General features: G+C 42.5%; 1 protein-coding gene across 2 annotated transcripts in view; it reads right to left on the bottom strand.

Moving 5' to 3' along the window:
- The window catches only part of ADD2 (adducin 2), a 103,967-nt gene extending 91,558 nt beyond the window's left edge, over nt 1–12,409 (bottom strand). Inside the window, exon 1 of one of the 2 annotated variants that reach the window (XM_025868454.2) lies at nt 12,064–12,409. The gene's annotated coding sequence lies outside the window, so the exon portion shown is untranslated. Of the gene's footprint in view, nt 1–11,768; nt 12,014–12,063 lie in introns of those variants that run through there. The other variant, XM_073897559.1, reaches the window with a different exon arrangement.
- Between the last annotated feature and the right edge of the window lie 523 nt (nt 12,410–12,932).

Below are 12,932 nucleotides of genomic sequence, written 5' to 3'. Positions count from 1 at the left end.
CAATCAAAAGAAATGAACTACTGATATTTGTAGCAACGAGGATTAATCTCAAAAACATTATACAAAGTGAAAGAAGTTGGAGAAAAAAGACTACACTGTATGATCCCATTTATAGAACATTCTGGAAAAGGCACAACCAGATGGGTAGTTGTCAGGGCCTGTGGGTGGATGGGAGAGATTCACTACAAAGGGACACAAGGGAACCTTGTTCTATCTTGATTGTGGTGGTGATTACATGAATATATATATTTGTCAAAATTCATAGAACAATAGACCTAAGAAAGATGAATTGTACTCTATGTATATTATATCTCAATAAGCTTGACTTTAAAAAGCACAAGCAAATAAATTAAGAGGTGACCTTCTTTTGCATAATACAGGGGACATAATATAGTAAATTATACCAGTAACACCAATAGTATCAGAACAAATCATTTTTAGATCTACCCTATGACCCAGCAATTGCACTACTGGGTATTTATCCCAAGATACAAATGTAGTGATCCAAAGGGGCACGTGCACTATTTATAGAAGCAAAGTCCACAATAGCCAAACTATGGAAAGAACCTCGATGTCCATCAACAGATGAATGGATAAAGAATATGTGGTATATGTGTGTATATATATATATACACACACACACAATGGAATATATATATACACAATGTACATATATATACAATGGAATATTATGCAGCCATCAAAAATGAAATCTTGCTATTTGCAACAACGTGGATGGAACTAGAGGGTATTATGCTAAGTGAAATAAGTCAGTCAGAGAAAGACAATTATCATATGATCTCACTGATACATAGAATTTGAGAAACAAGGCAGAGGATCATAGGGGAAGGGAGGGAAAAATGAAACAAGATGAAACCAGAGAGGGAGACAAAAAATAAGAGACTCTTAATCTCAGGAAACAAACTGAGGGTTGCTGGAGTGGAGGGGGGTGGGAGGGATGGGGTGGCTGGGTGATAGACATTGGGTAGGGTATGTGCTATGGTGAGCGCTGTGAATTGTGTAAGACTGATGAATCACAGACCTGTACCCCTGAAAAAAATAATACATTATATATTAATAAAAAGAAAAAAAAGAACAAATCATTTTTAAAGAACTGATTCCTGATTCTATTGAAGCAGCACTCTAGCCTTGAAAGAGCCCACATATGATATAGTACCTTGCCTGGTACTCCCAGACTCCTTTCGAGGTGCCATCTGGCAGCTGGGCATTCATCTCAACCCCTCTCTGAATAGGGCACTAAGAACCTCACTCCAAATCCACAACCACTTGGGCCCTCTGATTGGCAGAAACAAAATAACTGACATCCTGAAAGACAGAGCCCACCCTTGCTGCCTCATCCACGTAAGTCAGCCATACCACCTCACATGCGCAGAAGCAAAAACTTCACTAAACCATGGGATGACATACCATGGTAATTATAGAGCAAGAATGGAGACCTTCTTTCTCAAATTCTGACTAACTTTGAAAGACTATTTCAGCAGGTAAAAGGTAATGGAGAACCTCAAATAGGAGAGACATTAAGATAATTACAGATCAGCATGTGGACTTGCTCTGCAAATCGAAGCCCCGCTTTCTTGGCTCTGCTCATTTCTCAGCAGACTTGACCTTTCTGAGGATGAAACCACCCATCCATAAAATCCTGATGAGCCCAATTCACAGCAATAAAAACAAGGCCCTTTTGCATAACTAAAGCTAGAGACATGCTTTATAACATTGTCGACTTAATTATTGTTTCCTGGGTGTCCCAGTTACAGAATCTATGGACTTTTGTCCCATTATTGTAAATTAACTTTAACAATATTCTCTAGCTATTTTCATATTATGTTTAAAGTTGACTTATGTTTAACATCATGGTTAAGATTAAAGTTTCCAATTTTAACAAAACAAAACAGCAGAGGATAAAACAGTAGACATATTTAATTATGGAAAAATTTGCAAATATGCAAAATTAGAGCATAATATATAATGAACCCCAAGTACCCATCATCTAGCTTCAGAGTAGACTGCAATTTTCCTGAAAGGGTCTGGGTCATGTCTCCTATTCCAATGTAATTACTAATAGCACCTCCTTTCACTCTAAAAAGTGCTAGTTTAGATATTATACCCAATTTCAGCAATTATCAACTTGTAATCCATCTCCATTCACCTCAACCCCATTCATCCCCCAATAAAAAAAGATTTTGAGACAAATTATAGACCTTGATCATTTCATCCATAAATATAATAGATTTTGAAAAGCAGATTTTAATTCTTTGACATCCTTAAACCTGACACATCTTCAGTTCAGAACCAAGTATAACAAATACAGGCTCCAAAGCTGGCAAGAGTTTTTACAGCCTGTAACTTTAACAGTTAAGATCTATAAAGCAGCATCCCTAAACTGTCTTCTGCCTCAGTGATCATTGCTATGGCTGAAGAATGAAGCAATTCTCTCCAAATTAGATGGAAACGTAGAGGGAACTGAAATTTCTTATGCGACATAACTCCAGATTTACTCTCTGAACAAAGCCTTTGGCACCCACAAATCCCTCCTTTTTATCCAGGTTAAAAAAAAAAAAAAAAGCCAGCAGCCCCTCTCCCTCTGAGGACACACAGTGTTAGTTCTTTACTTTGTGCATCCAAATCAAGTAGCGGCAACTCTGACAAATGACCTTCCATAGCAACTGGCCAATAACTGCAGCCCAGGTTTCCCGGAGAAGTTTCTGTCTTCTCTTAACCCTCTTATCCGGGGCTCTTTCAGACTATTAGCCAAACTCTTCTAATTTGTCACTTGCACCTTTCTGAAGAGAAACAACTCAGCCTGTTAGAATTGTATGTAAACTAAAAATCATTCATCTTAGTGTGGGATGGAAGAATGATTCAGTGTTTCTGCACCATACTAGATGGCAGAAGATGCTGGGATTGAGTTGAGAGGTTCTGTACATATTCGAAGGTATTTTCATGACAAAGAAGGACAAACTTCACTAGGGTTTAAATTTAAATCAGGGCATGCCAATAGCTTATTTTATTGCTATTATGCGTGGCTTGATTCAAAACTAATGTCCTTGGCTTCTAATTCAAGACGGCAGGCCTAATCTCTCCTATCCCTATGTTCCTCTCTCTCTCTCCTTGGACTCCATCAAATTGACCATAAGGGAATAAAAATGCATAATCCCATAACAAAGTGAAAGCAGGCTGTTATCAGAGGAGAGATTTCAGCAAGTTTCTGTAGGACAAAAAGCAGATGGGGCACGGGTAACTAATGTTTGAAGCAAAAGAAACCTCAGCCCAAATTTTAGGCAGAAGATGCTGAAGCCAAGGAGGCAGATGATCTGTGGCAGAGCCCTGAAGATGTCCCAGACTCTGACAGGGCAGGCAAGATACAGGGCAGGAAGAAAAAAGAGACTGGACACTGGAGCACAAATTGCAGGTCTCTGTGGAGCACCAGACCCCACTCACCTCTTCTCCTGCATGCATTCAGTGACCCCCACAGCCAGGCACCCAGCTGTAGTTACCTCTGCATCTCAAAATAGTATGCAGACACCGCTGTTTCTCAGTTCATCAACTTGATCACTGGAGGGGTCTCCTTAGAGAAACTGCACACCCTTCAGGGGATGAATGAGGACAGCTGTGGTGGTGCTGGTGTCCCCAGGGTCATCCTGGGAGCATTTGCTATCTAGGGGCCCAAGGGCTGAGATATGGGAGTCCCTAAGGAGGATATGAAATCCTAGATTATTACTTGTGAACAATACCAACCCAGATAATGAACAGTGTGAAAACCTTCAGCTTTTAGAATTACCATAATTATAGACAAATAATAGAAACTAACTATGGCCATGGAACAGAATGAATATTTTATCAACTTTGATAATGCAAAAGTAAAGGGAAGCTAGGGGGAGAGAGGAAGCAGGGCAAAGAGAGGTGGTGGTAGTAGACTTACCTTACACAGAGTAGAGTCAAATGACCCAATTAACAGTCCATGGAATGAGAAATCTGGTTTTAATCAATGCATTGTCTGGAGCCACAGAGATGACCTCAGAAAGAGAGTGAGGAGATGTATGTATGTATGATATAAACTACATCCTTGACTGTCATGGCATGAGGTCACTAGATGATGATCAAAGTTGATAAATTCAGAAGCAGCAATGTATACATATTATTTTGAGATACAGAGGTAACTACAACAGAATGGGAAACAGCTAAAAGCAGTTTGCCTGTCTGTGGATAAGGATTTGGACTGGGGCAGGGATTGTTGCTTTCTGTTATAAGCCCTTCAGTCCTATTTGATTTATTAACTATGCACACACATTGCCTTAAAAACAGTAAAAACGGGGCAGGGGGGCAGGAGAAAAAGAAAAATAATGATAGGTCTTCTGGAAATGCAAGAAAGGAAGTCTCATGCACAGTACAGCAGGAACAAGCATGGAATGGGTTAAGCTGGATACTGCATAACTATGGTAACAGATGTAGCTAATTTGGGACACAAACCAGGGTGTTGGAAGGATCTAAGGGAAATGTGGTGCTAAGAGGGAAGAAGAATCAATTCTAAATAAAGTAATGTTGAGATAATCAGTATGGATGCTCTGCCATCAGACACAGTAAAGGAGGAAGGAATTTAATGCACCCTCACTTTTTGACTATCTTTTCACCATCAATTCTTTTAAAGATTTTATTTATTTATTTTAGAGAGTGTGTGTGTGAGAGCGTGAGTCGGGAAAGGGGCAGATGGAGAGGGGGAGAGAATCTCAAGCAGACTCCATGCTCAGCATGGAGCCCTAACTCGGGGCCCAAACTCACCACCCCCGAGATCATGACTTGAGCTGAAATCAAGAATTGGATGCTCAACTGATTGAGCCACCCAGATGCCCTTTTGCCATCAATTTTTTTAAAAGCAAAAGTCAAGAGGGGTGGCTGGGTGGCTCAGTCAGTTAAGTGGCTGTCTTCTGCTCAGGTCATGATCCCAGGGTCCTGGGATCGAACCCCGTGTCAGGCTCCCTGCTCAGCGTGGAGCCTGAGAGAAGCCTGCTTCTCCCTCTCCCTCTGCCTGCTGCTCAGCCTACTTGTGCTCTCTGTCAAATAAATAAAATCTTAAAAAATAAAAAAATAAAAGCAAAAGTCAAGAGATTCTTATATGGGCTCCTTGCTGAATAAAGAAAGTAAATATAATAAAATTCATACTCAATAAAATAATATGGGCTGAAAATCCTGTCGACTGTTAAAAGAAATTGTCTTCATAAAGTCTCCATGCATTTCAAAGTTTAATAACTTCATTTGCTCTTCAAGAAAAACAATTTATAAATTACATTCAAATGCACATGTATTGGCTTTCCCTTTAATACAATGATTTGCAGTGGAGTGTATGCAGTTAAGTACCCCTTTTAAAATTCCACAGAAAATGACCAAAGGAAGAGAAAAATAGGAACAAATCTGCATCACTTCTGGTTACCAGGTAGGCTGCCATCTATGTGGCAGAATCTGTGAGGAATCGACATCTTTGCAACAACTACTCTTCCCATCCAGAAACAGGACATTCGATTTCTTGAAATAGTCATAGTTCACATGTTCTGTGAAAATGTCCACTTCATCAAGATTTTCACATATGTTAGCATACAACCTTTCATTTCTTGTATTGTTTTTATCTTAATCAGGCTTGCTAGAAGTTTGTCTATTCAGTTGGCTTTCTAAAAGAAGCAACTTGCCAGACAAAAGTGGGGGGAGGGTACGTAAGTTTGGAGGAAAGAGCCTGAGAAAGGTGTGGAAACTGTGGGGGAGGTGTGTAGAGGGGGCATGTCCAGGAAGATGGTGGGTCAGCCTACCTAGGGGGTGGAGTGTGAAGGAACAAGATGTCAAGGTAAGGAGTTTGGGTTTTATCCTGAGAGTAGAGGAATGTCAAGATTCAATTTCTGTTTCAGAAAGATCACTCTGGATTGATGGAAGGAGTTTGAGTTCAATGTAGGCAAGAGAAGTGGGAGGCTCTGGAGTAATCCAAGGTTCTAGCCAGGAGCAGTGTGACTGATAAAACACAAGCTCAAGCAAACTAGCCCAGGCAGGATAGAAGGCAAGCTCATCAACACAGGGACCAAGGTCTAGCTGGGCCTCATGGAAGCTACCAGAACTAGAATCACTTGGCCACCTCAGGAAAACCAAGTGGCTTCTTCTTTAAATTAGCTAGGGGAGTAGGGGGACAACCTATCATCACCCTCTTGTCTTGTTTTTTTGTTTGTTTTGTTTTGGGTGGTTTTCTTTGCGGGGGGGTTGTTTTTGTTTGTTTTGTCTCCTCACCCTGACTCCCTTCCCTGTTTGGCCTAACATGGCTACCAGCCCTGAGATCCAAGTCCTCACAGGCCCGTGCCTGGTTCAATCAGCTGTCTGTGTTGGGGGAGGGCATGGGGTGAAGAGTGTCAATGGTCCTTAAAGCTGCCACTCACAGAAGTCAATTTGCTACTTGGCTTGCTCAGTTTTTTTCAGCCACTTCAAGGCTGGGACCAGGGAAGACCATTCCAGATATCATATGGAGCTCCCGTATTTGCTTTCTGGCAACCACATCCTAAATTCCCTAGCCTCCAGGTCTTGTCCAGGTTGCTTGTGGAGTGAGGTCCTATGTCATACCAAGTACACTAGAGATATTTATGGCTGGACCAAGTGACATTTATGTACTTATCTTTATTTTCAGCTACAACTGTTGGGGGTGATCAGAACTGACCCGGTTTGAAGCTGGCTACGTTAAAGCCCCACGTTACTGGGGGCTCCCTCAGCACACATCAGGATTGGGGTCCAGTTACTCAAGGTGGAAGGTGCTGATAAATTTCCTAGAGCCCTGTGATTAATACCTCACCTTCCCCCTGACCACACCATAGCCCATCCAAGCCTGGTGCATTGAGCCTGAGAATTATTCTAGGACTCACCTGGAAGAATATCCCTGCCTCTTCTAGGGAGGGCCCCTTGTTGAATCATGGACTGGTTGATGTCGATTGGCACCATCTCTACCATATCTTCTAAAGAGACCTTGAAGAATCTGGGCCCATTGTTATCTCTCTCTTCTCTGCAACTAAAATAGATCTGTCTTCCTTTGCCTAGCATGTCCTGGTTTTAGCACTAAATGTCCCCCATCCCAAAAAAGACATCAGTCCTTGGCAACCAGGGCCCTAAGTAACACAGCATCAAATAAAACCTGTCTGTAATATAAATGCATAAGTCTATGATATGTATATATCAAAAGGAAAGCTATCAAAAATTATAATGGGAGACTGGCATATTTCTTGTAATCTTTGACAGCTCAGTTAAGTACAAAGGAAACTTAAAAACAGATTTGAATATAATCAATAAACTCGTTTTAATCTATACAGTCGAACATTGTAGTCCACAGAGAAAAGACTTTCTTTTCACCTCATTCAATAACATTGACAAACCTCTCATATGTGGTTTATCATGGAAGTTAGGCCAGGACGAATCTTTGCTGGAAGCTTGCCATTCCATAGATGCTATTTGAATCTGGGGGGACTTTGTTGTTGTTGTAAACAGAGGCAGTTTTGGTATTACTGTCTTAAAATTCTTTCAAGCTAAAACTATGGTACTCAAGTTATATAGAGTAAAATATTAGGACTCCAATCTCTCTTCTAGAGATTTGAAATTCTACTCCAAGCATCTTGGGTATGTCCTTGTACACAGTCCAAAATGCTTAAACTATACAAAAATCTCTTTTGAAGAAAAAAATTTCTCATGGACCCAGGCTGACCTAAGTCGCTTTTATTAAAATGTAACTTAAATATGTACACTCATAAAGACCAGTTATAGGGGTGCTTGGATGGCTTAGTCATTAAGCATCTGCCTTCAGCTCAGGTCATGATCCCAGGGTCCTGGGATCAAGCCCTGCATCGGGCTCCCTGCTCAGTGGGAAGCCTGCTTCTCCCTCTCCCACTCCCCGTACTGGTGCTCCCTCTCTTGCTATGTATCTGTCTGTCAAATAAATAAATAAAATCTTTAAAAAAAAAAAAAAGACCAGTTATAAACATCCAGGCATTATAGCTTTTATATAACCAAAATGCCAAAATCAATTTACAAATAAATGTAACTATAAAACTTTATTTTTTTAAAGATTTATTTATTTATTTGAAAAAGAGAAAGAGAGAGAGCACGCACATGAGAGGAGGGAGGGCCAGAGGGAGAAGCAGACTCCCCGCTGAGCAGGGAACCCGATGTGGGACTCAATCCCAGGACTCCAGGATCATGACCTGAGCCGAAGGCAGTCGCTTAACCAACTGAGCCACCCAAGAGCCCTGTAACTATAAAACTTTAAAACACCAAACTAATAAAATTAACTTCCTGCAACAGATAATATTGTTTTGCTGGAATTAAAACACCATTTTGGGTTTAACAACAGAAAGATATAGTCTCAGGTCTAGTTGCTACGTGTTATCACTATCTGATTTTTGGCTTCAACAATACTAATGCAGACAACTTATAAAGCATGTGTGCAAAACAATATTAATAACCTCAAAAATGTGTTTGCTACCTTGAAGAAATCAGGTACCATAATTTAAAATTCTACTAAAACCCATCCTGAGATGCCTGCATAAATGGGTGCCATTTCATAATAATAAAAATCGTAGTAATGACCAACATCTATTGAACTTTACTATATGCTCCAAGTCTTTCACATGTAATTCTAATCCTTGTAATATCATGATGAAATCAATACCACATATTTATCTCCATATTATCAAAAGAAGAAACTGAGGATCAGAGAGGTTGAGTAACTTGCCCAAGTTTCACAGCTAGTAAGTAAAAAAATGAATTTGAAGTCAGACAGTCTGGCTCCACTCAATCATTACACCAAATTACTCGTCTCATTGCTTTGGACATAAGGTAGTTATCGGGGGTTACCAAATCTGCATTAAATGTAGATCTAATTCAGTTATTGCTGAAACCAGCAACAGCAACTCTGTCATTGTGTTTTCACTACATCACCTGCTGCTAAGTAAGTTGCTGCAACTCGTGCATATGAAGGTGCAACTAGCATGAGACCATCATTCCTTGCCAATATAGTGCTGATCCCAGGAATTGTTCTTTTGAGTCTGACAAGCCTGTGCCCTGTGTGGACTCACCGTTCTCTCCATGTACCTCTAATTAAACTCCTCTCTGCCTCATAACCTGAGCCACTAGGCCTGCCTTTGGCTCACATGGGAAGATACAGAGGCAAATACAGGCCCCATCATTGGCTTCGGAGTTGCCATCAAGATAATCCAGAACACATTTTTATTATTAATTAAGATTATCACTGAAGTAAAACTGCTAATTTCAGAGAAGACACAGATTCCTCAAAATGTATATATCCCCAGAACCCCAGTGGTCTGAGAGACCCATGAGTGATATGAGCTCACACTGAGGAACACTTTAAAAACAGCAGTATGAAACCCTCCTTGTGTCTGACAAGAACATGATTGAAGACATCATTCCAAACACTGTCATATTTGTGAAGAGTTCCTTTCTGCTCTTAGAATCAAGAATTGTGCTTCACTTAAGAAGTTTTTATTTTTTGTTTTATGTTCTGGACATGTGACATTTTGTGTTTTCATACTTTTTCTGCACAGCTCTCAGCACGATCTGTAATTATACATTCATTTACAGGGTTTCCTTGATGAATGTCCGTTCCTCACATTCATCTGTAATTGCTGTCAGGACAGAGACCGTGTCTGTCCCTGCACCCTTCACAGAACCCGGCACATAGTAGGTCCTCACTGAGTGTTTGTTAAATGAACAAATGGGTGAATGAGTCAATGAATAAATAAAACATATGAGTCATGGGTTGGTCAGTTCTCCTTTTTCCATGAGATGCTGGAAAGTTTAGAGCTGGATTTGTTTACCTTCATACCAAGTGTAGAAGGTCTTATGCTTGTATTTTTGTATTAGCTTCATGCTTAATACCATTTTATATCTCTACCCTTAGTCTTTTTTCTTTCTCATTTACTTCTAAGTTAGTCTCCCTTGCTATGTTTTATGAAGCCCGATAAACTGTCTTAAATTCCTTGTAGAACAAGGTAGGTGATAAATATATTTATCAAAGTCTTTTAAACATACATTTAAAACCCTAACACTAAACTCTGTCCCAACAAACATTTGATCACCTGTAAACTCTTAAAGAATAGCTGTGATTTGCTAATTCTAGCACCATCCTAACACTTAAAGCCAATTCAACGCAAACCCAGAAACCACACCATAAGGTGCGTCATTTCAGGCAGTGTTATACATTTTGTATCTAACAAGCAGATTTCTAATAAGGCTAGGCAATTGGACAAGAAAGAATATATGGCTTCCCACAAAAATGTATGGATTTGGGATCAAAGAATGATTTATCTTTAGTGGTTCCTCAAAATATACTGAAATTACAATAATAAAAGGTTTGCTATTGGGGGTGGGGAGATGAAAAGTGGACGGGGGTGGGGGAAGCAGGGCTGGGCAAAATCCTGGTCCATACACATTGACAAAAGTCTGATCGCTTTACAGAATGAAGGTAGAACACTATAAAGCAAAAATATTAAATGTTCTAAATTCCTCTGTTAAATCCCTAACATATACTATTCATATGCTAGTGGCCAGAGTGACTTGCAAGTCTGAAACTTCAGTTACCTGCTTTTATCCATTTAAAGCACTTTCACTTCAAATGTTGGCCAATTCTCTCTTAAAATGAAACCCAATGTTTAAATCCCTTTAAAGAGGCCACCCCTACTGTACATGTTAAACAAGCATCTCATGTACCTTAACTAGACCCACACACTAGATGTGAAAGGAGGTAGGTCTACCCTCTCCAATCACTTGCTCACACCAGGATGTCATATCAACCCCTCCTTTGGGCTTAGTCAGAAAGAACAAAATGTCCATTTAGCAAACTGAGATTTGATTTCTATTATTAATAAGGCTCATTTCAGCCAGTTGAACCTTAGACAACAAACTGCAAGAGGGAAGAGTGGGTGTAAAGAAACAGATGGGTAATAATCATGTATCACAGATAAATGACAATTTTTAAAAGAATTTGATAGGGTGTGGGCTGGGGTTTTTTCCCCCTTTCCTTCTCTTTCTCTCGCTCGCTCTCTCGCTCTCTCTCTCCTGGGGCTTTCAGTCTTTCTTTCTCCCTCTCTTTGGCAAGGGGTGGAGATTACAGACGAACAGGAAAGGGGAGAAAAAGCAAGACAATAGGCTAGACAGAGAGCCTGATCGGCATCCTAAAGCAGTCTGCCCCGCCCCCACTCCCCCTAACCTAACACCTGGTAGCTCAGTGGTCGTGATTTCAAAACTGGCAGACGCGGCCCACCCCCACCCCACCCAGCCTCCCGGGCCAAGGGTGGCCTCCAACCCGGGGCCGGGGGGGGGGGGGGGGGGAAGGCGGGGAGGGGGGAAGAAGAGGCAGGAAAAGAGGGGAAGGGAGATGAACGCTAAGAGAACACACTGGCAAGACCTCTTGGGGACCGTGGCCTTTTTTCCCTCCAAAGTGGTGGAGTGGCATAAAAATCCTGATCCACTGGGACCCGCTCACGTGCCAGCTCCCCTGCTCCAAACGCAGGCGGCTGCCGATGCCGCACCTGCGGCCCCGCAGCTGCAGCAGAGCGCCCCGCCTCGAGCCTTGACGACGCCCGGGGGAGGCGCCCAGCCCGCCTAGCACCCCGCACCTCCCTCCCCCGGAGGGCGGCGGCCGAGCCGGAAGGGAAGGGAGGGGCAGCCCCCGTGAGGCGATGCTTGCCACCCTCCAGCCCTGACCGAGAAGAAAGCCCCACCTGTCAGGCGTGGCACTCAGAGCGAGGTACGTCCGACCATCCCCTCGCAGAGGCCAGGGCTACTCAGCCCCGCTTTCCGAAGAACCTCCAATGCTACGCCGTCAACAGAAAGCTTTAGGCACAAAACACACTGCCGTGGGGAAGGGCTGCATCACAGACACACACACTAGCAGACGCTCGCCAATCGGGACCAACCAGCTCGCGCACAGTGGAGGGATGCTGTAGCGGTCTCAAATTCCATTAAAAGAAACAAAACCAAGGCAAGCCACGATGCCCATTCCCAAGACGAGCTTACCTCCGGCACAGCATCTTATCCATCCCTGGTCTTCCACTGTTGTTTTGCTTTGTTGTCTTTTCCTTTGGGTGTCTGCTTAATAAATGCACCCAGCTAATCTGCAGAGCAATGTTTTCTTCCCATCCTGCAGCCCCACACTTGTCAGAGCTGCCTGGAATTCCACCAGCAATGCAGCTTCTCCGCGTCAGTGGTAATTACAGACAACAGAGGCTGCTACTCCTTGACAAAAGGCTTTCGTTCCCGCTCGCCCCTTACAGCCCTGCCGTCAGAATTAAATCCATTTCCCGCACGAGGCTGGGAGGAAATGAGAGCTCTCTTGGCGGTGCGCGCTGACAAAAGGACGCTTGGCGGCGCCCACAGCGCCCCCTCTAGCGGGCCGCTGCCCGGCTGCCCCAGGGCCGTGGTGCTGCAGTGCCCCCCCACCCGCAGTCCCGCCGCCTGCGCTGCCGCAGTCCCGCCGCCCGGCCTCTGCCCACGTCCACTCCGGCACTACCAACTGCCCACAAGAGCCAAGAGCTAATATGAGGATTTTGTTACTAGGAAGAAAACCTGAAACGCGAGCTTCCTTAAACGGTATATCCTCCCTGGGATTAAAAAAAAAGTCTTACAGATGGATTATTTATTGTCTGGGAAGGACATCTGCCTTTAGAAAATTAACTATTAGGGATTTTAATAGCAATTGTTGGCCACTTGAATTCTGAGTCAAAATTATCCTAATTCTGACTCCATCTTCAACTAGAGCAAAATTTTTGTTGTTGTGCTATGGTCTGGGACTGTAAGCCCAGCTCCCTCCAATTCTCATTACTTCCTCCTCTCATCCCTCTCCTCATCCCAGAGGGAACAGGTGTTTAGTGAATAAGGGAACTGGG

This window comes from Callorhinus ursinus, unplaced genomic scaffold (genome assembly GCF_003265705.2).
Source record: "Callorhinus ursinus isolate GAN/ISIS: 27379988/994484 unplaced genomic scaffold, GSC_fseal_2.0 scaffold10, whole genome shotgun sequence".
NCBI classification, from domain to species: domain Eukaryota; kingdom Metazoa; phylum Chordata; class Mammalia; order Carnivora; family Otariidae; genus Callorhinus; species Callorhinus ursinus.
This window is presented reverse-complemented; position numbering and strand designations above follow the sequence as displayed.